Below are 27685 nucleotides of genomic sequence, written 5' to 3'. Positions count from 1 at the left end.
TTCAATCAGTTTTTTTGTACAAGTTTAGCTTCATTTGTCTTATTTGAAATTTCATTATAAAATGTTATCAAAATTGAATAATCGTATCAATGGGGCGGAGCTAGGGTGGGGGCAGGGCTACAGTGGGGCAGGGCTAGGATGGGGCCACACCAAATTGGTCTGCATAGGGCCCCACTTGCTAAGACCGGCCCTGTTGATGTTTCTAGTCTTCACACTCAGATTCCCATTGCCCTCTTATCCAAAATTTTGTGATTTTTCTCTTTAGTTGGAAAGTTATTTTGCCTACTGACAGACAGGGACCCCCTTACATAATTCTTTCCAATAATGTTGGAAAGCACAGACCTGGATGCTTAGAAAGAGTGAAAATAGCACCCATCGCACTGTGTGCAGGAAATGGTTAATTGGCAGGCTCTCGGGTTCTTCCTGTGCAGGGAGGGATCCTCCGCGCAGGAAACTGAGGAATCATGCTACCTTTCCCCCAGTCTTACCGCGCTGCACCTTGCAAAAAACAGACAATAGAGTTGAATTTTCCGGCTGTCTTTTCTCTGCTAACCTGCGCTCAGCATCTATAGGCACAGTGGGGGATTTTACTTTGTTCCTTAATGGTGCGTGTTCGGATTTAACAAGGAAGAGCTTGCTCCTAGATGATGAATTTCTCTGCAAGGTCAGCGCCTCCTTCGGTGCAGTGTTGGTGCGTCTGAAGGTAAGGGTGAAGCAAGAATTGCCAAATTAAATGTTGCAGTGTTACTTTGAGCCCAATAATGCTAGTCTCTGGGGTTTCTTTTTCCAAAATGTGGAAACTTTCTCCGATCGATCTGTTCATCTAAAAGCGCAAGGATACTATATGAAGTTGCAATATGGCTCCTCCCCCCTCCCTGCAGAAATGTTTATCTCCCCTGCGTCCATGCTTCTGGTGGTTGTGGTTGCCACTTTCCAGCAGAGATAGGCTCTGCATTGGAAAAGGAGCCCGGCACGGTAGTCACAACCCCCAACGTTTCTCCGATTTGTACAACACACTCCCATTCCTGTAGTTGAACTTTGGAACCACTTTTTGTGATAAGGCAATATTGCTTATAAGTTTAAAGGAGGAAATGTGGCTTTTTTATGGTAGGGGACGTCTTGGGATTTTTCAGGTGTGTTTTTTTTCAGCCAATGCACACATCAACGTGCTTTCCTTTTTAAAACAAAAAGTAATGCACAAAGGCTGCATAAATTAACTTAAAAGAAAGAAAGAGGTTGAACAAGATTGTGTTGAAAGAATTGTTTATAATGAATTGGACTACTATTGATTGTGTTGAAAGTATGAAGTCGCTATTCCCCGAAATCCATTTATATTTTGCAGTGCAAATCGTGGCACCATGATAGTCATAATGGTGGTGGTGGGGGGTTATTTAAGCCTACGACCATGGTGTCGAAAGATAGCTCAGAGGCAGCACTGAAAACGCAGAGCTGTTGACTGCATTTTCTGCCACAGTCATACTGGGGGAGAGAGATTAGAATAAGTATGTTACACTGTGGAAACGTTTATCCAAGGGTCTGGCAAATCCAGTGGATCAGTTTAACTTTGTTTTTTTTTACATTTTTGTGTATCTCTGCCGTTCTTTTCAGGTGGAGGGCCTCTGCGGACTAGATTTGAAAAAAACAAAAACCTCCCAGGTCCTGAGGATCTGTTCAGGTGTGGAAACGTTCTCATGGGCCGTCATTCTCTTAGGGGCCCTTTTTCCAAGCTATGGTAAAAAGTGGCCTGCTATAGTGTAGGATTACCATGTGCCAAGGCCACTCTACGGCGTTTGTAAAAACTCTATTTTTAAATGGAGGTCCTTAACGGCTGTGTGCTAATTTTCCAATTGGTGCACGGCCATTTACTGCCAGAGCCCCTTACTGCCACCTATTTGGAAGGCACTAAGGGCTGACGCAGTACTCCTATGGTAATCGGGTAGTGCATGGTGATGGCTGTTCGCTGCCTGATTACCAATGGGAACCTACTCCCTGCCCCCCATGCTAGAAAATAAAAATGATTTTCTATCATGGGAAATGGTGAATGCCAAGAGAGAACGACCACAGGGCGCCTGGGCATACCCGGCAGTTCCGCTGTGTGCTACCCATTCAGTAGCCCTGCAGCCCTTTTTTAAAAGGACCCCTAAATGTAACCGGTGATATTCTGACACGTTCTTATTATGGGTCTCCATATACATTAGCATGGATGAATGAGACAAAGCCAACATGGCTTTAGTTAAGGGAAATCTTGCCTCACCAATCTACATTTCTTTGAACAAACAAGTGGATAAAGGGAAATGGGACTTGATATACCGCCTTTCTGTGGTTTTTGCAACTACATTCAAAGCGGTTTACATAGTATACTCGGGTACTTATTTTGTACCACGTGAGCTGGTCAATATTGTGTATCTGGATTTTCAAAAAGCTTTTGACAATAACTCATGAAAGACTCCTGAGGAAATTAGAAAGTCATGGGATAGGAGGTAATGTCCAATTGTAGAATATGAACTGGTTAAAAGACAGAAAACAGAGCGTAAGGATAAATGGTCAGTATTTTCAATGGAGAAGGGTAGATAGCAAGGCTCCCTAGAACCTAGTTCTAATAGCTTCCTTCACCTCATTTTTTAACCATGCCAGCTGTTCTTTGGCCTTTGTTCCTCATTTTTAAAATACATGGAATATATCTGGTCTGGGCTTCCAGAATGGTATTTTTGAACAGCATTCACTCCAGATATAATTTTTTGACCTTTACAGCTGCCCCTCTAAGTTTTTTTTTTTTTTTTTTTACCATTCTCATTTTATCATAGTCTCCTTTTTGAAAGTTAAATGCTAACATATTGGATTTCCTGTGTGTACTTACTCCAGAGCTTACACCAAATCTGATCATATTATGATCACTGTTCCAGCACCATTACCTCCTACACCAGACCATGCACTCCTCTACGGACTAGGTCTAGAATTGATCCCCCTCGTGTTTTCTGAAGCTACTGCTCCATAAAGCAGTCCTCAATTTCGTCAAGGACTTTTACCTCCCTAGCATGCCCTGATGTTACATTTACCCAGTCAATATCGGGGAAATTGAAATCACCCATTATTATTGTGTTACCCAGTTTGTTAGCCTCTCTAATTTCTGATAACATTACCGTATCTGTCTGTTCATTCTGGCCAGGTGCATGGTAGTACACTCCCATCACTATCCTTGTTCCCTTTTTACACATGTATTTTCTATCCGTAGGGATTCCCGGATGTGTTTTGTGTTCTGCTGAATTTGGTCTATTTGATTCAAGGTCCTCTGTAATGTATAATTCTACCCGTCCACCAATTAGATCCATCTTATCACTGTGATATATTTTGTACCCTGGTATGACAGTGTCCCATTGGATATCTTCTTTCCATCAAGTCTCGGAGATGCCTATTATATCGCTTTTCATTTAGTGCAATATATTCTAATTCTCACATCTTATTTCTAAGGCTTTTGGCATTTGCATACAGAAATTCAAACAATATTCCTATTTACAACAACCTCAGCAATTGACAGTGAAAATTTGCAGTCTCTGAAATCTGCTCTGTATTTAAAGACACATAGGAGTATTTTCAAAGCTCTTTGACTTACAAAGTTCTATAGGTTACTAAAGCACATAGACTGTAAAATATGAAACTTTGTAAGTCTGTGTGCTTTGAAAATAAGCCTCTATTTAACTTTGTAAATGTAAGTGCTTTGAAAATGAGCTCATGGTCTTTATTGGAACTTCGCTATCGAGATTCCCTATCTTCCCAGTTTTGGTTGTCTTTTCAAGATACCTTGTTGTGAACCATGTGCTTTTGAGTGACTGTCTCCCTCTCTCTCCCCCCTTCTAGCTTAAAAGATGCTCTATCTCCTTTTAAAATGTTGATGCCAGCAGCCTGGTTCCACCCTGGTTAAAGTGGAGCCCTCCTCTCTGGAATAGGCTTCCCCTTCCCCAGAATATTGCCCAATTCCTAACAAATCTAAAAACCCTCCTCCCTGCAGTGCACCATTGCCTCATCCATGCAAAGATACGTCTATGCTTTTAAAAAAAATGCTTAAAATAATAGTGCAAGAGTTGTGTGTCAAAAAGAGATTGGAGGCATAATTTGTGTTTCTGTTTAGCAATAACTAACAATTCCCATAGCAACCCCATCCTCCTGTCTGATACACAAATGCCCAGCAGAAGGCATTGAAAAAACATTTAGCTCCTGCTTTTCAGGGGTGTGATTATCACAGACAGTGTAAAGGAGATGAATGCTGTCTAAACGAGATTTCTTGTTTCAAATTTACCAATAGACACCAAATCTGGGGGGGGGGGGGGGGGGGGGGGGGCATACGAAGGTCCATTTAGCACACAAGAGGATACAACTTCCCAGGTTAAGAGCTTGAGTTATCTGATCCAGGAAACTCATTTCCATTGTGAAAGTTTGTCTTTTCTCTCTGCTGAGAATGGCTGTTGCTATCAACATTAAGTGTCATTCTTCATATAAATAAAGTTCTCTCTGTGGTAGCTTTTCTTTTTTTATGTAGGGAATCCTGGGCCACCAGTAAAAGTATTTTTATGCATTCTGCTTGACACAGGCAAATGTCCCAGGCTTGGGAAGGTTTACGGGGTTGAAGTGTTGCCCTTTAACTCAAGGCTGTTGACCAGAATATAACAGAAGAAGCTAATGATAAGGTCTCTCTCTACTCAGCTCCCAGAACTTTTCGTTCTAGAGACAAGGCTGAATGTCCCTTCTGTTGCAGTTTGTTGAAAGGTGATTACAAGGCACAGATCTTTAATTGGAAGAGGCCCAGAGTTTTGGAATAACATTAAAAAACATTAAACATCACCTGTTGTTCTGCATTCAGGAGAGCAATTTAGACTTTCCCGTTTGCTCAGTATTTGAAGGACGCTTCAGTATTGAAGGAAGGAGTATTTTATTGATTGTAAGTTAACTGTAACTCAGTGGGATCTGTCTCATTTTAATTTACATTGTTATCCGCCTAGAGCCTCTGTGGTGAAGCAGAATATAAACGCCAATATTAGATTTGATTAGATTAGCAGCATCAGTGACCTGTGGGAAGCAGCTGGGGAAACTGTGGCCTTGAGGGCTGTCTAAGGAAGGGAGAAGAGGACTTGCTTCCTTCATTTTGGACAGCAAGTGTCTCTCCGGGATTGTCTTGGGGGGAAGTCAGCAGCTGCAACGGCCTGTGCAAGCGTATTAGGCACCCTGGGATCCCTCTCCCCTGATATTTGAGGCTACCATGATTGTTCAGTTTAATTATTATCCAGGGGCGAGGGACCCCAGGGTGCCTAATACACTTGCATAGGCCCTGCAGCTGCTAACGTCTCCACAAGACAGTCCTGGAGAGACATTGTCTCTCTCCTTCCAGAATGATCTTCCAAAAACACATTATTTGGACATCATACTTTTAAATGTTAAACTTTGATATATACACACATGTGAGGGCAATTTCCAAAACTTATTTTCCTGGATCTATTTGAAAATTGTCCACCCTTCCTATGGGTTTGTGTGGTTATATGTTGGGTTTGACTTCAGGTGCTCTTTGCCCCTCCCCCTTCCCTCAGAAGCTGCTGCTCTAATCTTCCTAGTGGTTAAGCCTGCCCAAGCAGCAGTAACCATGGGGGTGGAAGTCTTCATGAGATTCAGGGGTAAAACTGGAATGCTCTTTAACATGCTTGGGACTGTGGTCTTTTGACAGACACAGAGGATTACTCTTGGCAAAGAAAAGAGAAACGCTAGTGGAACGGGAGAGGCCCAGTTTTTTATGTAGGGAATCCTGGGCCCCAGTAAAAGTATTTTTATACATTCTGCTTGACACAGGCAAATGTCCCAGGCTTGGGAAGATTCACTGGTTTGAATGTGTGTGTCTGTGAACTCTGTGCATTTTCCTATTTCGTAAAAGGGTAGTGTGTTTCTGCTCTATCATGTTGAGTATTTTTCCTGAATATCACAATTTTGGAACTTTCAGTAAACCGCGGTGGAAGGGGTGGCAGAAGTGTAACAAGGTTTTAATGTCAGGGGGAGCAGACCTTTTGCAAAACAGGCGTCCATGCAGCTGAAGGGCTGATCCGTACAGGCACCATTTTATTCAAAATCTGTTTGGGGGAGCGGCTGCTTCCCTTGCACGCCACCCAGTTACACCTTTAGGTGGTGGTCCATTTTGAGCACAAAACCTGAACTTGGGTATTTTCTTGGTTGGAATGGAGTGAGGAGAGTGATCCAGTGGGGATGGAGAGGGACATGGTTCCATGAAGCTTTTCTTATTCAAGTGCAAACTGTAGCAGCCATAGCACCAGTGGAAGAAAACGCTACACCCCAGTGTTAGCATTCTGATAATATTTGAAATGTGTTTAGCGGTACCTGGTCAAAATAGCCCCGACGAAAAAGCTCCAAACAATAAAAGCTCCCAACATAATAGTCCCTGCCATAACAGCCACTGTCAAAACGGCCTGCCCACAATATAACCCTTGACAAGTTAGCCACATGACAAAAAGGCCCGATCAGGCTGCCCAGAATATGGGACTGCATTTTTTTTCTGAATAATCTTACCTTGTCAAACAGGATAAGGTTGGCAAGACTATGAAAATGATGACAATATTGGATTGTTTTTTTTTTTTAATTAGCGTGGTGATGGAAGAATAGCTTCTTTAAATAGCAGAACAGATCATGAATACCAGTTTGTAGCTATAGAATTTTGTTTATATATGCTTTATGCAATTAAATGCTGGTAGGAGTCTTTATCAGTGAAGATTTCAGTTGTAGTTTATTATATTTTTTGTGATGTGCTATTTTTTCTTAGGAGGCTGTTAGGGGGACTATTTTGTGTAGAGGCTATTTTGTCAAGGGTTGTTTTGTGGGAGGGGCCATTTTGTCAAGGGCTATTTTGTTAGGGTGTGAAATGTCAAGGGTTATTTTGTTACAAGGCTATTTTGTCAGGGCAATTATGACTGGGTGCCGTGTTTAGCATATTTTGGAAGCAAAGCGAAAATTGGATAACTATCAAGCAATAGAACCCAGGCGTTAGTAGAGATTCTGGGGAAATGTAGTCAAGATTTGGATAGACTGGTTTCTTCTTTTTTATGCTTGGGATTTTACTGTGGGTTTTTTTTTTTAAGGGAATATAGATGCTTTGAGAACATTGGGAATTCCCAAAGTGGGTTGTTGATGACTAGCTAACAATGTTAAATTGGTGGCTGAGGAAGATCAGCTAATTTCCTGCAGGCAAGTCTCAGTGGGGGAGTTGGAAGAGTGCAATTAATTTTAAAATATTTCTAACAGTATTATTGATCTGTTGCCAGATTTTAATGTAAAGAATATTACGTGACTTTGCCACTGTTGCCTCAGGTAATTAATTCTTCCCTACAGTTAAATGACATGGAGGTGTATTTTCAAAGCACTTAGACTTACAAAGCTAAATAGTAACCTATGGAACGTTGTAAGTCTAAGTGCTTTGAAAATGAGCCCCTTTGTCTCAAGGATCTGATACGTGCCCTAGGCAATCCGGTTTATAGAAAAGTGGCGGAGATAAGAATTATCTGTTAGAATATTGTCCTTTGTCTAACTTCCTCTTTGTGGGAAAATTCAATTGAGAAAGTGGTTCCTTGTACAGTTCTGGATCTTTAGATACAAAGGGTGAATTCTCTAAATTTTCCATCAGGATTTTGAAAAGGGCAAGGATCTGGGTGGGTATGTGTGACTGCATTAGTGGCGAGTGACAATAGGTTGTGTTCAAATGAGTGGGATCTGTGTATGCAGTTCTGTTCAAGAGTGTGTCTGTATGTGTGATGAGTGTATTTGGGTTGGTGGGTGCGTATGACTAGGTGTAGTGGGTTTGAGTGGGTGGGAGTACTGGGGTATGATAAAGGGGATGGGAAGATTTCCCAATGAGGAAAGGCTGAAACGGCTAGGGCTGTTCAGCTTGGAGAAAAGACGGCTGAGGGGAGATATGATAGAGGTCTATAAAATACAGAGTGGAACGGGTAGACGCGAATCACTTGTTCACTCTTTCCAAAAATACTAGGACTAGGGGGCATGCAATGAAGAAGCTACAATGTAGTAAATTTAAAACAAATCGAAGAAAATATTTCTTCACTCAACATGTAATTAAACTCTGGAATTCGTTGCCAGAGAATGTAGTAAAAGCAGTTAGCTTAGCGGGGTTTAAAAAAAAGGTTTGGATGGCTTCCTAAAGGAAAAAATCCATAGACCATTATTAAAATGGACTTAGGGAAAATCCACTGTTTATTTCTAGGATGAGCAGCATAAAATGTATTGTACTTTTTGGGGATCTTGCCAGGTACTTGTAACTTGGATTGGCCACTGTTGGAAATGGGATGCTGGGCTAGATGGATCTTCAGTCTGTCCCAGTTTGGCAATACTTATGTATCCAGTGTGTATGTATGTAAGGGGATATGTACGCCTGAGAAAGAGTGCATGATTGTGTGGCTGTGTACTCTGTACAGATTCATGCACTTCCAGGATCACCTCCTCCAGACTGAAGAAGCACTCATTCACGCTCCCCCACCCATGCTTATTCCTTCTAGTTCATCCTCTCATGCTCAGCTTCTTCCCTTCCCACCCAGTTCATTTATCTATTATTTCACTTCTCCAGCTCATCCTCCCCAGATAACTTTCCTCTTCCTCCCCCCTCCCCCCCCCCCCCCCCCCACCACTGATCCACCTCCTCCTCAAGCTCAGGGCCTCATTCTCTTACACTCTTCAGATCATCACCTGTCTCTTTAAAGCACATACCCTTTCCAGGTCGTCCAATCAGTCAACAGGAAGGTTAGCTGATTAAACCTTCCCCAGGGAAATCATCTATGAAGGAGATGATGAGAAAGGGTTGAGTCAGTCGCCAGTTCGTTGTTTCGCTGGCCTACGATGACCTAGAGTTGAGCCAACTCTGTTTGTGAATCCCAAGAGCACCTTCACAGTGCCAGTTGTGTTCCTTCTACTAGCTTGGTGGCTATGTGTGATGTAATTTCCTCTTTTTTGGTGGAAGGGGGAGTTAGGGTGGGTGGTGCTGCCTGTTTTCCTGATGTTGTGCAGCTGTGCCATTTCAGCTGGGTTTCTTAGTTGGAGTGAGGCTGGAGCAGAGGAGGAGGGGCTGCCCTTTAGGGTGGAGCTTAAAGAATAAGAAAAATAAATATGCTGATTTTCAATGGTCTTACCATCTAGGATTGTTCCACCTTGGCTAAAAATATTTGCCCAAAATGTGAACCTTTTATTTGACTATTTAAAGGTAGTTCAGTCATCCTAAAGTTGAAAAAAATAATACATTTATTAACAAAAATGCAGAAACACAAATTTATTTCATGAATCAGTTCTGTATCAATTATGCAACATATTCAGACAAACATTTGTTACGTACAAGTCTATTATGCAGCAAGGCTGTAGAAAAGCAACAAAATAGTGTGGTCCTGACAATGTTTCTTGCTATCTGGAGTAAAGTGGTGTGATAGCTGTCTTAATAAAGGTAATAAATAGAAATAAAACAAAACAAAGAAAATAAAATAAGATGATACCTTTTTATTGGACTAACTTAATACATATTTTGATCAGCTTTTGAAAGCAATTCCTGCTTCAGATCAGAAGAATACATGTGAAACGTTGGAGCATTCCAATGACCACAATCTCAGGACCATACCTGGTTGAACACAGAGCTTGGCTCCGCAGCCCCCAGACGCCTTGCCTGAGGGGTGCGGGTACCTATCTCCCCCACCCCTTTTGCCTGGTCACCCAGTTTGGGTGTATTCCTCATTGGCTCCCCTTACAGTTTCCAGGTTTTCTAAAAAGTGCTCCCTTTGGCAGCACATATCCCAAATAATGATGATAACACTAATAATAATTAATTCAATTGGTCTGGCTAGCTTCGTGCCCCTTGTCAAAGACTAATTCTATTGTAATATACTCAGTAGAGAATTTCCCTCTAGATACAACCAGAGGGCCAGAGATAGCAGAGATGCCGGAGCCCTGGGCCAAGGTAGGCAGTCAGGCAAGCCAGCATGCTGAGCAGGGGTACTGGATTATTTTTCTAGTGTGTAAATGTGGCATATTCAATCTGTCTGCCTTTCTCTCAGTGAGCATTTTACAGGCACTGCTCCCTTCCCCACCTTCAGCACAAAAATGGATACTTCCTTAGCGTCCCTCCGGACCGGCCCAGGGTTGGAGTGATTGATGGGTTGTGCACGCCTTCCAGCAAGTAGAGACTGAGAAACGTCTGACTCTAGAGAGCCAATAAGAGCCCTGGCCATGTGATCCTAGCCTCAGTATTTTCTCAGTCTCCAGCAGGCTGTAGAAGGTGAGCCCATTAGTTTCTCTCTTTCTCTTTATTTAAAAAAAAAAAAAGAAAAAAATTACCCTTCTGTGCCTGGGGAATCCAGTATAGAGGCTAGGAAGAGTGCAATTTTTTTCCTCTCCAGCCTCTGGGGTCCCTCCCCATCTCCCTTTGGTGCAGGGAAGGGCTAACCTTTTTGGAGTCTCCCTTTGGTGCAGGGAAGAGCTAACCCTTTCGGAGGAAAGGTGATTAGCCTTTGGGAGAGGCAGCCACTTTCACTTTTGATTAGAAAAAAAAAAAGACCATATGTTACCTTTCCTCTCCCCCAGGCACAAACGAGCAAGCAGCTCTGTTCATGCTGCACTAATTTGTGAGCCTGCTTCAGTTCCTCTCATCTCTCAGCTCGTGTTTTGAAAAAAAAAAAAAAAACCCGTGGCACAAACGAGCAAGCAGCTCCGCCGTGATTGCTGGTTTCTTTTCAGTTGTCTATCTTCCTCGAGTTCAGCGTCGGCTGCATTTGTATTTAAAAAAAAAAAAAAACTTCACTGGGGCGCGGAGCGAACGATGCTATGGCAGAGAAGTTAAAGCGTTGTGCTGTGTGCCAGAGCAAGGGAGTAGGTTCGCTCGGGCGTGTAAATTTTGCACCGCGATTGTTGAACCAGAGCCACCCCTTCCCCCGAATGCTTCGCAGGCTGCGCCTGTCTCAGTGTCCTTCCGTTCATCCGCAGAGCTGGCTGGCCCGTCGAGTGTGGCAGGGAAGTCGGCCATCTTGCCTGCAACTTCAGCCTCTGCAGCACGCGAGCTCCCATCTGCTGCACAGCCTTCAGTTCAGCCTGAGGCAATGTCTGGAGGTCCTCAGGGGGAGGGTTTTCCCCCTGAGTTTGTCCTCCAGATGTACCAGGCTTTCCTCATGAAAAGGAAGGGATGGGAGTCGCAGGGATAGGGGAGTCGGCCTCCAGACACTTTGCTCCCCCTAAAAGACCTCGAGTCTGCTTAGACCTGGAAGAGGATCTGGGCCCTTTCCTAGGAGAGGAGGAAGGATTAGAGGAAGAGTTTTGGGAAGACCAGCTACCTTCCGATCCCAATGTGGCTCCCTTGCCTCCGAGAGATGATCCTTCGGTGGTCCGGATTTTTCATAAGGAGGACCTTCAGGAACTCATCTCCTTAATCTCATCCATGCTCCATTTTGAAGAGGACCAGACGCCAGCTTCAGAAGTCTGAAAGGTGGACCTCTTGGTCAAAGGTACCAGGTCTTCGCCGAGAACTTTTCCCATGCATCAGGACATACAGGATATCATTCAAACTCAGTGGGATATTCATGACTCCTCCTTTCATCCAGCCCGAGTTATGACCCCGCCTTTACCCGGTGCCAGAGTCAGATAGGGCCCTTCTGAAGGTCCCAGTGGTCGACGTGGTAGTCTCTGCTGTTACCAAGTGCAATATGGTCCCGGTGGACGGTGGTACTGCCCTAAGGGATGTTCAGGACCGGAGGTTGGATGCTGCCCTGAAGAACAGTTTTGATGTCTCCTCTCTGGCGGTTCAAGCGGTGGTCATTGGAAGCCAGGGCCTGCTTCCGCTGGGTGCAGAGAGTGCTAGATAGGTCCTCGGATGACCCATCTTCTATCGATGCAGAGGTAACCAAGATTGAGATGGGCTCTGCGTTTTTGGCAGATGCCTTGTACGATCTCCTGAAAGCATCCTCCAAATCCTTAGCTTTGGGGGTTAAGGCCCGCCGCTCCCTATGGTTGCGGGGTTGGTCAGCGGATGCGGCCTCCAAATCTAAGTTGAGCAAGTTTCCCTTCCGGGGTTACATAAGTACATAAGTACATAAGTAGTGCCATACTGGGAAAGACCAAAGGTCCATCTAGCCCAGCATCCTGTCACCGACAGTGGCCAATCCAGGTCAAGGGCACCTGGCACGCTCCCCAAACGTAAAAACATTCCAGACAAGTTATACCTAAAAATGCGGGTTCTCTGTTGTTTGGGGAAGATTTGGATAAATTGGTGCGTACTTTGGGTGATACGAAGGTTCCTCATCTCCCAGAGGACAGGCCTCGCCCGACTAGTCAGGGTGCATTGTTTGGCCGTGGACGGTCGAAAAGGTTTTACACCGGCTGGGGAGCTCAGGTTCAGAGGTCCAGGGTTTTCCAGAGAACTCAGTCCTTTGGATGTTTACGTAGGGGAGGTTGGGACTCAAGCACCCCTTTCCACTCCCCTTCCCATCCCTCCCAATGAAGGGCGAGGGTCTCTCCTCTGATCCCTGTAGGAGCTCATCTGTCTCAGTTCTTTCAGAGGTGGGCCCCATGTAACCTCTGACCAGTGGGTCTTGGAAATTATTCGAGACGGGTATGCCTTAGAATTTGCCAGGCCTCTTTCAGACGCCTTTCTGGAATCTCCCTGTTGTTCTCGCCTCAAAGCGGGAGCGGTACGGGACACCTTACAGAGGCTCTTGGACCTTCATGCCATTTGCCCAGTTCCTTCTTCAGAGTGCGACCAAGGCCGGTATTCCATTTACTTTGTGGTCCCCAAGAAGAAGGGCTTCTTCCGTCCTATTTTGGATCTCAAAGTTGTCAATCGGGCTCTCAAAGTCACAAGTTTTCGAATGGAGACCCTTCGGTCGGTCATTGTCGCCATCTGTACGGGAGAGTTTTTAACAGCCTTAGATCTCATGGAAGCTTATCTGCACATTCCTATCCAGCCCGGTCACCGGAAGTTCCTTCGGTTTGCCATTCTGGGCCGGTATTTTCAGTTTCAGGCTCTGCCGTTCGGGTTGGCTACAGCGCCTCTCACTTTCACCAAGGTCACGGTAGTACTGGCGGCAGCCCTTAGGAAGGAGGGAATTCTTGTCCACCCATACTTGGACGACTGACTCATCAGAGTGAAATCTTATCAGGAGAATGTGTAGGTCACGGGCTGGGTGATGAATTTCCTGCAGTCCCTCGGTTGGGTGGTCAACTCCGCCAAGAGCCATCTGGTACCGTCGCAGTCCCTGGAGTATTTGGGGGTTACCTTCGACATGGTGCAGGGACGGGTTTTCCTTCCCCAGGGCAGGGTGCTCAAGCTGCGATCTCAGGTTCAGGGGTTATTTCACAGACACGGCCTCTATGCTCGGGATTATCTTCAAGTTCTGGGTTCCATGGCAGCGACGATAGAGGTAGTTCCCTGGACCAGGGCTCACATGGGGTCTCTCCAATCTTCTCTATTGTCCAGATGGTCCCCTCAGACAGATTCCCTTCAGGTGAGGTTGCCCCTGCATTCGGAAGAGTGCAGCAGCCTTTTCTGGTGGTTGCGGGAGGACAGTCTCACCAGGGGAATGCCACTGGAGTACCTCCATGGATAGCGTTAACTACCGATGCCAGCCTAAGGGGCTGGGGAGCCCATTGCTTAGGAAAGCTTGCGCAGGGTCTCTAGTCTCCCATGGAAGGGTCCCAGTCCATCAATTGGTTAGAGACCATGGCACTTTGTCTAGCTCTGGAGAAGTTTCGTTCATAGCGGGCAAGGCCGTGCAGATACTATCGGACAATGCCATGGCTGTGGCCTATGTCAACCACCAGGGGGGAACGAAGAGTTGACTCTTGCAATGGGAGGCAGTGAGTCTCATGGCATGGGTGGAGCTTCACCTGACCGCCATCTCAGCTTCCCATGTGGCGGGAGCTGAAAACGTTTAGGCAGACTTTCTCTGTCATCACACCCTCGATCCAGGAGAATGGTCTCTCAGCCCTCGGGTGTTTCAATTTATAGTGGATCAGTGGGGCATTCCAGTCTTGGATCTTTTGGCCTCCGGACTCAACGTGAATGTTCCCTGCTTTTTCAGTCGTCGAAGAGATTCAAGAGCAGCGGGGATAGATGCACTCTTATAGCAGTGGCCTCCCGGTCTTCTATATGCGTTTCCTCCGTGGCTTCTCGTGGGTCATCTCTTACAAAGAATCGAAGCTCACGGGGGTCCGGTAGTCCTCGTGGCACCCGATTGGCCTCGTTGTCCGTAGTACACAGACCTTCAGCGCCTTTGGTCTGCGCCTCCTCTTCGTCTCCCTGTTCTCAAGGATCTTCTGTCGCAAGACCCAGTCCTTCATCCAGATCCAGCTCGATTTTGTCTTATGGCCTGGCCCTTCAATGGGCTCGCTTAACAAAGAGAGGTTATCCCACTCCGGTGATTTCAACCATGCTCCGTTCGTGTCTTCGGTCTACGTCCCTGAATTATATTCGTACCGGAGGATTTTTGAGGCTTGGTGTTCAGAAGGTGTTATTTCTCCCTTCCGGGCTTCGGTGGCGGAGATTTTGGATTTTTTGCAGCATGGCTTTGATAAAGGCTTGTCTCATCCCTTAAGGTACAGGTGGTGGCACTGTTCTGTTTCCGAGGCCGGGTGCAAGGTAAGTCATTGGCTACTCTTCCTGACGATTCGCGTTTCCTGAAAGGGGTCAGCCTTCTTCGTTCACCAGTCAGAGCTGCCTTTCCGGCTTGGGATCTCAACCTGGTGCTTTCCGCACTGACGGGTCCTCACTTTGAGCCGTTGTCTTCTTGTTCCCTTAAGGACTTAACTCTTAAGACTGTGTTTTTGGTGACCATTGCTTCTGCTTGGAGAGTCTCTGAGCTGCAAGCCTTTTTCTGTAGGCCTTCGTTTTTGGAGTTTTCTAAGGAGCGCGTGGTTTTGCGCCCAGTACCTTCTTCCTTACCTAAGGTACTGTCACGGTTTCATCTGTCCCAGTCAGTCTTCCTCCCTGTCCTGGGGTCTTCCTCAGGTACGGGGTCTCAGAGGAAGCAAGCAAAATAAAACAAAACCCTGTTAAGCCATACCTCTTCTCCTTGGCGGAGTTGTTGGTGAGCTTTGCTGCACGGCTTTGCCGTCCTTCAAGCACGGTTTATGACTGCTTGGTGGCTGCTTAGATTCCACAGGCCACAGAAGGTTGGGTCTTTCTCTTCTTTTCTGCTTTGTTAGTCAAATACTGAGGCTAGGGTCACATGGCCAGGGCTCTTATTGGCTCTCTAGAGTCAGAAGTTTCTCAGTCTCCACCTCCTGGAAGGCGTGCACAACCCATCAGTCCAACCCTGGGCTGGTCCGGAGGGACTAAAGGAAAGCAAATTAGCAGGTAAGGTCTAATTTTTCCATTTGCACTCTCACACACTGTTCGTGCCAAGACAAATTGACAGAATCCTCTGTTCTCTCTCAATTCACTCAGATAGATTGATGATAAAAATCATTAAAAATTTGCTGCTGGTAGGAAGGCGTAACATCTTGCCCTCGCTGGAGCAGGCCCCATCCTCTGGGTAGTGGAACCAGATTCTCTTCACTCACCCCCCCCCCCCCCCAGCAGACCTGCCCCAGGAGTGGAGCCGCCGTGGGTGTATCGGGCGGTTCTGGACCTCAAGGAGGCCTACTTTCTTGTTCCTTTTTAGCCCCCACACTGGCGTGTTCTTCGCCTTCAAGTCTAGGGCATCTCTTTTTAGTTTCAAGCAATGCGGTTTGGGTTAGCTACAGCTCCCAGAACCTTTTTGAAGGTTGTGGTGGTGGTAGCCACCTTCCTGAGAAAAGAGGGAATCGGAGCCTATCTGTGCAGCTGGCTACTCAGGGCCTCGTCAAAGCAGGTGAGTTGTCAAGTGACTACCCGGGTCATGGCACTTTTGCAGTCTCAAGGTTGGATTGTCAATTTGCACAAAAGTCATCTGGTCCCAAGACAGACTTTGGAATATCTGGGAGTATGATTCAACATGACCTTGGGCCAGTTGTCTTTCTCAAAACAGAAGATTCAAGCTTCAAGAGCAAATTCGCTGCTTGTTTCAAATTCCGAATCCCCAAGCTTGGGATTATGTTCAGGTGCCGAGTGCTTGGTGGTGTCCATGGAGATGGTGTCTTGCTGGAGCTCACGTACGTTGACTCCTGCAGTCTTTCCTGTCCGTTAGCGTCTCATCTGGGAACATCTGGCGAAGCCCAGTATGTCAGTGTGGCTTCAGCCGAACAAGCTGCTCCAAGGGGTGTCTCCTCTTTGGATAGTTGTAGTCACGGATACCAGCCTGACAGGTTAGGGAGCCCACTATCTTCAACACACTGCTCAAGGTCTTTGGAGCCAGGTGACAGCGCTGTGGCAGTGCAGTTGGCGTGTGCTCGGAGCAGCGCACAGTGCTCTTCAAGCCTTTTGTTATATTCTGGAGGGAAAGCCGGCTTTGGTTCTCTCAGTCAGCATGATGGGAGAGGATTCCATCAACAAGCAGGGAGGCACTCGCTGCTTTCTCTGACAACAGAAGCATTCTATTTCACTGGGTGGAAAGGCATTTGCAGCAGCTTTCAGCAGCCCACCTAGTAGAAACTCTCAATGGGCAAATGGGTTTCTGCAGTAGGACTTCCGTGGACCCAATTGAATGGGAGCCGGCGCTGGACACATTCCAACTGGTGACTCAGGTGGGGCACTCCCTTCATATATCTTATGGTAACACGTCACACTGTCAGAGTTTCCAGGTTCTTTGGCAGAAGACGGGAGGTCAGTTCAGAAAGGCATAGATGCTCTTCTTCAGCATTGGCTAGAGTTCGCCCAGCTTTGTGTTCCCTCTGTGACTTCTAAAAGGATGAGTTCTTCACAGAGTTCTTCATTGTCAAAGGTTGGTCATTCGGTTTGCTCTGGATAGGCTCAGGAGCCCGGAGTATGTGGGCTTGATTTGTTGTCTGGTAGTTAACTGTTTGCCTTCCTCTGAGTCATGGACTTCTCCATCAGGGTCCCATTAGGATGGAGGATCCCTCCTGCTTTGGTCTTACGGCCTGGCTCTTGAGAGGCCAAAATGGAGAAGGAAAGAATATGCTAACGATATCATTCCTTAGCGTCCCTTCGGACCGGCCCAGAATGTGACTGATGGGTTGTGCACGCTTTCCAGCAGGTGGAGACTGAGGAAAAAACCTGTGACTATAGAGAAAGCCAATAAGAGCCCTTGGCAACAAGAGAAAAATCCAGTAATCTCAGTCTCCAGCAGGTGGAAGATGGTGAGCCCTTCAGTCTCATTCTTATATTATATTATATTTATGTTATATTATATTCTTTGTTTTTTTCTATTTCTTGCTGTAATTCATTTAGTTGGTTTTAATATATTGGTTTGGGTGAATTTATTTCTGTGCATCCGGATATATTAGAATAAAAAAGCCTGTTATTTAGAGTCAGAGGCCCGTGGGGGTCTCTTAGCGCCGCGGGGGTGTCAAACTCAGGTGGCCGGGTCCCTCCCCCATGTCCTCCCTGGTATTCTTTTAAGCTGTGCTTGAGTTAAAAAAAAAAAGGAAATCTCTGCACAGAAAGGCAGTTTCCTCAAGCTCTTCAGGGGAAGAGCTTTTGAGGCAGGGAGAAGCAGCCACGAGAAAAAAAAAAGACAAGCTTTGATTTTGGTTCTCTGCCCTTTCTCTTTAAACGAGCAAGACAGCTTCTGTTTTCTCTCTGTGACGGTTTGCTGCTGTTTTTTTCTGGCTCCTGTTTGGTTTGCAGTTGGCTTAGGCAGACACAATGGCAGAGAAGCTCCGCCGCTGTTCAGTCTGTCAGTGGCAGGGAGTCGGCTCGAGCGATGCTTGTAAGTTTTGCACCGCGGTAGATGCTTTGTCGGAGCAGGGGCTGTAAAAATGTTGGCACCGTTAGCAGGGGGGTCCGATTCGGCAGTTTTAAGTGTGGTCGGGTCAGCCTCACTGGCAGCGCCGATTTCGGCGAGAAATGCCACCATTTTGTCTTCCCCTCTAAATGCTGCATCCTTGCCTGCTTTACCGGCCTCTCTACCGGCTCTGCCTCAGACTCCTGTTTCTTCAGCGGGTGAAGGAGGCTTCCCACCTGACTTTGTGGTACAAACGTACTAAACTTTTTTGTTACACAAAGCTGCTCCAGGAGAGGCTTCAGTGAAGAGGTCTTAGGAGGGTCAAGCAGCAGCTGCTAAGCGGCCCAGGCAGTTTTGAGATTTAGAAAAGGATTTTTCTTCTGATTTGGACCAGGAAATGCCGTCCTTGGAGGAGACATAGGTGTTTCCAAAAGGTCATTTTCCTGAGGACTTCGGTCAGCTGGACGGTGGTGCGGAGCCTCTCTCTGCGGGGGAGGATCCTTCAGTGGTGAGAATTTTTCATAAAGATGACCTGCAGGAGCTTATTTCTCAGGTTTCCACTACCTTGTGGACCAGGAGACTCCAGTGGCGGAGTCCAGAAAGATGGATTTACTGGTGAAAGGTATTCGTAGGCCAGGTAAGACTTTTCCAATGCATCAGGATATTAGGGACATCATTCAGGCACAGTGGGAAGTTCTGGATTCTGCCTTTCATCTTGCTAGATCCATGCTCAGGCTTTATCCTGTTCGGGATTCAGACAAGGATTTTTACGCCCTCCAGTGGATGCCGTAGTGTGCGCAGTCACTAAACGAAATACGGTTCCCGTGGATGGCAGGACGGCTTTGAGGGATGGCCAGGATTGCCATATAGAATTCTTGTTACATAATAGTTTTCATGTTTCTGCTCTGGCAGTGCAGGCTGCTATCTGTTCTTCTTTAGTAGTGACAGCCTGTTTTCTGTGGTCTGAAAAGGTCTTGGACCGTTCCGATGATTTTTCAGCGATAGATGCCGAAGTGGCGAAGTTGGAAATGGGTTCGGCCTTTTTGGCGGATGCTCTTTACGAATTGCTTCGGGCCTCTTCTAAGTCTATGGCTCTTTGCATGGCAGCCCTTCGCTCTCTTCGGCTTCGTGGCTGGTCTGCGGATGTGGTCTCTTAAGTCCAAGCTTAGTAAATTTCCTTTTAAGGGTTCTTTTCTCTATGGCAATGAGTTGGTTAAGCTGCTGCATAGCCTGGGTGAGGCTAAAGTTCCGAGGCTTCCTGAGGATTGTCCCAGGGGGCCTGGACGTGGTGTTTTTTCCGGCTGTGGTAGGGGCTGTGATTTTCGGTATAGACCAGGCAGAGAAGTTCCGTTTCAGTGATCCAAGTTTTTTTTCAGAGGACCTACTCCTTTTGGGGTGCTCGTAGAGGCGGTGAGGAAACAGGAAATTCTTTCTCGTCTTTTTCCCATCCTCAGCAATGAAGGTTTGTGGGCCCAGCCTCTGGTTCAGGTAGGAGCTCAGTTGGCGCAGTTTTATGGGAGGTGGTCCCAAATTACTTCAGACCAGTGGGTTCTAGAGGTTATTCGCAATGGGGTTCGCCTTAGAGTTTGCTCGTCCGTTGTCAGACGCTTTCGTGGAGTCTCCCTGCCGTTCTCTGCTCAAAACCACGGCTGTCAGGGACACCCTATGCAGACTTCTCAACCTTCAGGCTATTTGTCCAGTTCCTTTGGCAGAGCAGCGTCTAGGATGTTACTCCATATACTTTCTGGTTCCCAAGCAAGAGGGTTCGTTCAGACTGATTTTAGCGGTCAGTCGAGCCCTCAGGGTGCCCTCGTTTCATATAGAGACTTTGCAGTCAGTCACTGTGGCACTGCAGACCGGGTAGTTTCTGACGTCGCTTGACCTCACAGAAACCTACTTGCATATCCCTATTTGACCGGCACACCAACGTTTCCTTCGGTTTGCAGTGCTTGGCCAGCATTTTCATTTTCGGGCTCTTCCCTTAGGGCTCGTGACTGCTCCTCGGACGTTAACCAAAGTCATGGTCATAGTAGCCTCAGCACTCAGAATGGAAGGCATTCTAGTCCATCCTTATTTAGACGATTAGTTGATCAGAGCAAAGTCTTACCAGGAGAGCGTTCAGGTGACAGTTTGAGTAGTAGACTTCTTGAAGACCCTAGGTCTTTCGGCTATTTGGCGCTCTCCATGGGAGTTTTGGATTCCCACCCTATATGAGAACTGCTTTGTTACATCCCACAAGTCTCTGGATTCATCTGCTGCAGGTGCAATGGAAGGAGAAATTAAATCTTACCCTGATAATTTTTTTTCCTTTAATCACAGATAAATCCAGAACCCCAGCCTCCTTCAGTGCTCTGTTCTCATGGTTTGTTCATTTCTCCGTTTTAGGGTTTTGGTGGTAAGTTTTTGCTGTTTAGAAAAACATGAACAGTAGAAATGCTTCTTCTCTGTGAGGAAGGGGATCTATTATGACTCTTTATTCTTTCCGCTTTGTTATGAGAAATACTGACTAACCAAGGAGGAGCATACTGTCCTATAAGACAAAGTTCAGTGCTCTCTATCTCTACCTGCTGGTAGATGATCACAACCCACAAGTCTCTGGATTCGTCTCCTGCAGTTAAAGGAAAGAAAATTATCAGGTAAGACAAAATTTCTCCATAGACAGCCAGGTAGATAAGGGGGTAAGCAGTGAAGACAAATAAGAAGGGGAACCAGAACGAACAACCTTAAAAAAAACCTGAGTTAGGATCTTATGTTTAATTTGAAAAGAAATGGGAAGCCAGTGATACTGTGCTAAGAGAGTAGTAACATGTTCGTAGTGAGACATACATGTAAGATACCGAATAGACATATTCTGTACTGACTGAAACCTTTGCAGTAGGGATAAAGGAGGACCCACATAGACCATATGGCAGTAATCCAAGTGTAATGCTACCAAGGCATAAAGTGCCACAAGATGCTACATCCAAATAATGACGAACAGAGCAGATACATCAAAGCAAATAAAAACATGATTTGACCACTGGGGTAATCTGACATGAATCATGACTGACATGAATCAAAAACTACACCAAGATACCTGAAAGAGTCAACCAACATGATGGTTGATCTGTGAAGGGTTAGGGTAAGTGTAGGAGATAGAAGACAGCCTGTGGCTAATAAAGTTATAATTTTGGATTATATTGGTAGGTTCAAGAAGGCGGTGCTGTGATGCTCATGTGCGCATTCAGTCAGTACCACTGTCACCTCTACCCTCCGTCATGTAAAGTTTTTGCGTTTGCTGCCAATCCATTTTTATCAGCCTGTAACAACCCCCTCATATTCACCTCCCCATTCCTCTTATATTCCTTCCCCTTCTCAACAATAACTCCCCTCCCTTCCCCAGGTCTCATACCTGGCTTAGTTTCCCTCCTCAAAGCACTTGCTCTGCACAGGAATTTACCCCAGCTCAGTCCTCCATGTAAAGTTTTTAGCCTGTAACAACCCCCTCACCCCCCATTCCTCTTTTAGTCCTACCCCTTCTCAAGAACATACCCCCCCCCCCCCCCCCAGGACACTCACTTGTTCCACAGACTCTGTCCAAGGCATCATGTACATCTTAGTCTCCCCCTCTTCCCCTCCACACAACACTTGCCCAGAATAAGAACTTGACCCCAGCTCAACCCCTCCTTCTGTGACTATAGCACCCTTCCTATTGCCCAGTTTCTGCACTGGAAGGTGGGAGCATTGGACAGCTATACAGGCTAAATTCAGAAAAATATTCAGGAGTTTAGCTATCCTTTTGGCTTCAAGACAGGTAATTTACAAATATGTAGAATCCTAAAAGAATCCAAAAGGTGGGAATTCTAACTTCCTAAGTCCATCTGCCAGGGCCCCCCTAAACTTCTGGGTCCTAGTTGTGTCCCTAGTTTTCCAAAGCCTTAATCTGAATCTGCACCCAGGACCTTCCAAAGGGGCATGAGTCTCATCCAAGTCTTCCAGACCTAGGTGTAGTCATCCTCAACACACTCACACATGCTCCAGTTTAAGGCAAAAGTTCAAAGCTGCCCTCTAAGTCTCTCAGAAAGCGCAGGCATCTCAGTGCAGACAACCCTCAGGATGCACACTCAAAGCCAGAGTTTCCCAAACTTGGGTCGGCACCCCAAATGGGAGTTACAAAACCTACCTTTGGGGTCATGACCTAGGTGTGCTGTCCATAGGTGCCTCATTATTCTGCACCTCCAGGAGGTCATACATTTTTATGTGGCTGTGATCAAGGAGTCACAGCCACGAAAAGATTGTGAAGCACTTCTTCTAAACCCAAACCATTGTAGGTGTCTCCTGCACTACCCATGCCATCTACAAGACTAGTGCTGCCATTGGTTCCCTACCCTTAGCAGCCTCTCAATGCAGATCATAACATTTCTATTGCAATGCAGGATTCATTATGCCCCACTCTCTCCAGCACAGAGCCAGTGCTGATGTCATCCTGTTTTCCAGTCACAGCACTGTCATTAAAATTGACATTTTCTACGCATTGATTTTCGGTCTGACCCCCACTGATGGTTAAAAGCTGATGTTTCTGATGAGCTCTTTTTTTATGGAACCTTCCTGCATTTTTTAAAGAAGATTTAATGCAATATTTTTGCAAATTTTGCAGTAGGCTGTTTGACAATTCTTTATCAAAATTATTGTGGCAAATGTTGACAGTGTTAGATGGGAGTTTGTTGGTTATAATTAGCTATATTAATGCTGGCTATTTCTCTAAAAGATGATATTCTGATACCTAGAATGGTATTAGTGCAGTCTATAAATTTTTAAAAATAAATAAATACCTCCTCTTTGGGGACAAAACCATAGCTATTGTTGTTTGTCTTTTTTTTTATAACGTCTGACATTTTGTAACAGTGCCTTGGGGTTCAGCAGACCTTAAATATTGAGGATAATTTGTTTGGATTCATTGTGATTAAATTGGGCACGTTGGCATGCTAGTAATTTTCATGAATGAACGTATTTATAGAACCAAAGTAATGGTACCGTTTTGTTTTTCCCTCTGGAATGTATTTATTCTTAAAATTCAGTGCGACTCTGAACATAATGATGGATATGGTGATTTAGCACTGTGCATGAAGTGAATCCTTTTTATTTACAATTTAAATTCCACACCGTCGGAAAATTAACCATCTCAGCAGCAAATAAAATATTGAGAATACAATAAAGCTTTCTGTTGCTTATATAAGGTTAGATAATCTCCACTTGCAGTGCAACAGGAAGCGAATTCCATAACGGAGATCCTGTTACTGAAAAGGCTGTTCTACAAGTAGTGGATAACCTCTCTAATTGAGCAGGGGTATGCGTGATAAATTTGTCCCTATTAATCACAAACTGCATTGCTGTTCCTCTACAGAAGGAAGCAGAACCTCAATCAGATGCATTAGGCCATTTGAAATACATATGTAGCTAGCCTCTCCAAAGGGGGCGAGGGTAGCCTCGGAGATCCTATACAAAAATGTACTTTATCTAGGACTTATATTCTGCTCACATCCAAAAAGATTCAGAGCGGATTACAGTAAGAAAAAACAGTAACAATAACTGGGACAAAGTACAATGTTTGATTAAACTATCCAAATGTAGCAATATATAATTCTCAGGTAGTCAAATGTTCATACCTATAGCAGTATATGATTCTTAGATAGTCAAGTTTACATATCTATACAGGACAGGGCAAGAATAGTAAATATTACAACTTAATGCAACAGTACATATTTCTTAAAGTAGTTTTTATAGCTTTACAAAATGAAGCGTAACGCAGCTCAGAGATCGTCAGAACATTCCAGACCTTGGCTGCTTGGTAAGAGAATAAGCAGGAAAAAAATTCTCTTTGGTGAAGGTGGAAAAAGATAACTTAAGAGAATTTCTAGTACCATGGCCTGAAATTAAAGTCCAAATCAGAGGAAACATGTATGCTGGATCAATTCCTTCAATAATTTAAAAATGAAAACAAAGGTTAAAAATTATTCTTGCCTCTATAGGCAGCCAATGAAATTGGACATACAAATAAGACATCCTATCAAACTTTTGTACTGAATTTTATAGGGATATCATATTTTAAACAGTGGGAAAATAGAAAAACAGCAACTATTGTAAAATTAAGGGCCCTGGTTGATGGGGGGGAGGCTAAGCTCCAGAGCTAAACTGCAGGAAAATTTAAAGTCAAAAGGAACCTGGGCACCAATAAGTATATTCAAATAAAACACTCTAAACATACTATATACTCCTTTAAAATTGGGCAGAAATAGTATAACTGACAAAAAGTAGAATATGGAATTCCGAGTCCTTGAATCTGAAGTACTCCTTGGAACTGTTCCTCTTGTTTTCTCCCTTCTAATGGTCCCTAAATATTTATTTATTAGGATTTATTTACCACCTTTTTGAAGGAATTCACTCAAGACTGTGTACAGTAAGAATAGATAAAGCATGAGCAATAGACAATTACAGCAGTAAAAATATTCAAAAACAATACAAAGTATGGCGTGGTATACTATTTACTATGTCAACACAATACGTAATAGAACATTATAGGTGATAGCGAAGGGTAAAGCAAAGATGTAACATATAGAAGGGTAAGACAGTAGGAAGAGTTAGAAAGTAGGGTGATTGATTTAAAGAAAGTTGCACATGAGGTCAGAGAAATGGTTAAATGTTATCTCAGTAAGAGTAGGAGTGGATAAACATGTTCTGCTGCAGTATGTGCAGCCTGAGTGCTCCTTGTGTGTGTGAGTGAGACTAACGAGTTATTTCTTCCATTAAAGGCCTGGTTGAAGAGCCAAGCTTTCACCTGCTTCCTGAAGTAGAGATAGTCTTGTGTTAAGCGCAGCCTTTCAGGCAGTGCATTCCAGAGTGTGGGGGCTACTCCGGAGAAGGCTCGCTTGCGGGTATCACATTGTGTAATGTCTTTTGGAGAGGGTGTGGTTAGTGAAAGTCCTTGGGAGGACCTTAGTGTCCTTGGTGGTGTATGGAGGATCAACCTATTTTTCAGGTACTCAGGGCCATTTCCTTTCAGGGCCTTGAAAATCAGACATAAGAGTTTTAAATTTAGCCCTGTATTGTACTGGTAGCCAATGAAGTTTTTGCAAAAATGGTGTGATATGATCACGTTGCTTCCAACCTTCTATAAGTCTTGCTGCTGCATTCTGAATCAACTGGAGCTGGTGCAAGCGCTTTGTAGTCAGACCATTGTATAGTGCATTGCAGTAATCCAATCTTGATGATATCATGGCATGTACAACTGGGATAAGTTTTACCTTCTCAATGTAAGGAGAGAGGCAGTGTAGCTGTCAAAAATAGTAGAAGCAGCTCTTGAAGGTTGCTTGGATTTGGGGAATCAGAGTAAGTGTTGAATCTAACTGTATTCCAAGGTTTCTTTTTTTTTCATTATTTAATCATTTATTTATAATTTTTCATTTTACAAGGGTCACTTGCAAACAGTAATACAGAGATGACTGTACATTAATACAATATTAGAGGAAAACAATCTCAACTAGATAAATGGATTATATACAGTCTTTCTCTTTCTTAGACCACAAAATGAATTAGGGAGAGTGAAACAAGACAAGGAGATCAATTAAACAACAGTAAACAAAGAAAACGTATTCCAAGGTTTCTGACTTGTGATTTGAGGGAACGTTCATACTTCCCAAAAGGGATTTTGATATCAGGTATGTATCCACTTGTGTTAGGGACCCAGAGAAGCTCAGTTTTACTTGGGTTCAGGCAAAGTTTGTTGTGTTTAGCCCATTGATGTTAGACAGGTAATCAGTTTATTCAAGGCTGTAGGTAAGTCAGGTTCAATGGGTATGAGTAGCTGCACATCATCCACATAGATGTAGAACTGAGTGTCCATTGACCGAATCAGCTCAGCTAGTGGTTTGAGGTAGATATTGAACAGAATAGGTGACAGTATTGATCCTTGTGGTACCCCGCAGGACAGTATCCATGGTGGTGATGAGTTGCTGCCAAACATTATGGATTGTTGCCTGACTGATAGATAGGATCTGAACCAAGCAAGTACTGTTCCATTGATACCTGTTTCTGTCAGTCGTGCTAGCATGATATCATGATCCACGGTGTCAGAAGCTGCAGAGAAATCAAGCAATGCTAACATCGAGGCAAATCCCTTGTCTCGGTTTCTGTGAAGATCATCTAGTAGGGATACAGGGACCGTTTCTGTACCATAACCAGGTCTGAATCCAGATTGGCATGGATCTAGCCAGTTTCTCTTTTCTAACCAGTCATTAAGTTGAACACAGACTGTTTGTTCTATGAGTTTCCCTAGAAACGGGATGTTGGATACTGGCCTGTAATTTTCAAGTTTATCCTGATCAAGATTGTTTTTCTTCAGCAAAGGATGGACCACTGCCCTTTTTAATGCTTTTTGGTAGCTGCACATTAGAAAGAGAGGTGTTCACAATTTTTGTGGCGCTTTCTATGAGGTCCATACTTGCCTGCTGCACTATCTTTGATGGGCAGGGATCCAGGGAGCAGGTAGTAGGTCGAAGGTCTCTTAGGATTTTGTCAAGGCTCTTCTCTGTCATTGGGTTAAAAGTGTCCCATCCATCTCTGTCAGGAGGGGGCGAGTTTGTACACCCCTGGTTGACTGGTTGGGAACTGAGTGAGATTGCCAGTGAATCCTGGCAGAGACTTTTAATTTTGTTGGCAAAGTATGCAGCAAAATCATTGCAATTCAGTTTAGACTGGGCAGGCTGGTTCTGTTGTGGGGGCTGCAGTAGGCTCTTTACTATACTGATCAACTGCTTGGTTGAATTGGCAGCCTGTGCAATGCATTGTGAGAAATACTGTTTTTTGGTTGCTGTTAATGCTTGGCGGTACTTTGCCATGTGCTTCCTACAGTTTAGTGTGTCTTCATCCAGGTGAGATTTGCGCCATCTCCTTTCCAGTTTTCGTCCTTCACGTTTAAGGATCCGAAGTTCTGGAGAAAACCAAAGTGAGCATTTGTGAGTGGGGCATAAGACCTTTCTTAGTGGTGCTGTTTTCTCTAATGTCTTGGCTAAGTGTGTTTTCCAGATGTCAACTTGTTCTGACACTGTTGTCTTTTCATCCACATATGGATAGTCCCAAGGCCTCTAGGAAATTCTCAGCGGTCAGCTTTTTTTTTTTTGTCTCTGATCTCCTTCCAAACTCTGGGAGGTGCCATTTGTTTTAGGTGGCCACTTATGGAGAATTTAATTAGAAAATGGTCTGACCATGATAGGGGTGTTATTTCAATACTATTATCCCAGAATTCTGGGATATCCACCCCTTTGTAGAATACCAAGTCTAGTATGTGATCTTTTTCGTGGGTTGGACAATTGATCACCTGTGTAAATCCTAGTGCTGTCATCATGTCCAAGAAGGCAGCTGTGGTGGTATCTGGGATTTTGATGTGTAGATTGAAGTCTCCCATGATCATCAGCCCAAGGTAATTCAGGGTCACTTGAGTAATCAGGTCTAGGAGTTCTTGCACAGATAATATGTTGTTACGAGGTGCTCTGTAAAGCATGAGCAGCCAGATTGGTTTCTCCTCTTCAAGTTGTATTAAAAGAGTTTCAGATTCATTTAGCTGGGGGATGGATATTCTGCGCAGTTTGATTGTATCCTGAACCAAGACTGCTACCCCTTCACCCTGTCTTTCTTAATAGGCATCATTCTTCTCACTGTGCTGGTGCTCTCTGGTAAGAGACTATAGCTTCATCGCCAGACAAGTGGGTACCTAGCAACCAAGATAGCATCCTGAATGCCCATACGTATTTATGCTCCAAAGTCCAGTTCTCTCATTTGAGTCATGGGTGTAAACATAAATTTGAGTT

General features: G+C 44.7%; 1 protein-coding gene across 1 annotated transcript in view; it reads left to right on the top strand.

The window, feature by feature from the left end:
* The first annotated feature begins 462 nt into the window (after window positions 1-462).
* Window positions 463-27685, top strand: part of GPRIN3 (GPRIN family member 3) — a 160735-nt gene continuing 133512 nt past the window's right edge. Inside the window, exon 1 of the mRNA XM_030190688.1 lies at window positions 463-703. The gene's annotated coding sequence lies outside the window, so the exon portion shown is untranslated. The remainder of the gene's footprint in view (window positions 704-27685) is intronic.

Source organism: Microcaecilia unicolor, chromosome 2 (assembly GCF_901765095.1).
Source record: "Microcaecilia unicolor chromosome 2, aMicUni1.1, whole genome shotgun sequence".
Classification (NCBI taxonomy): domain Eukaryota; kingdom Metazoa; phylum Chordata; class Amphibia; order Gymnophiona; family Siphonopidae; genus Microcaecilia; species Microcaecilia unicolor.
Note: the sequence above shows the minus strand (reverse complement) of the source record. Positions and strands in the feature narration are given on the sequence as shown.